Here is a 229-nt window from a genome sequence, read left to right on the forward strand (position 1 = left end):
AATTTCAGCTTTCTTCTATGCTGCCTTTGTGGACTGTGATGGACTACCCTAGCTGTACACAAGTGGAAGAGGGAAGAGTTTGAACCACTGCAGTTTCCTTTAGGAGGGCTCAGTGGACCTTCTGAGCTCCTGTTCCAATACTCAAGCCCCCATCCCATAAACTGCTCTGACAGCATGAGGGAACACGTGGTAAATGGGAATGATGAACATACCACCCAATTCTGCAAAA

The sequence above is a fragment of the Meleagris gallopavo genome, chromosome 2 (assembly GCF_000146605.3).
Source record: "Meleagris gallopavo isolate NT-WF06-2002-E0010 breed Aviagen turkey brand Nicholas breeding stock chromosome 2, Turkey_5.1, whole genome shotgun sequence".
Lineage (NCBI taxonomy): Eukaryota > Metazoa > Chordata > Aves > Galliformes > Phasianidae > Meleagris > Meleagris gallopavo.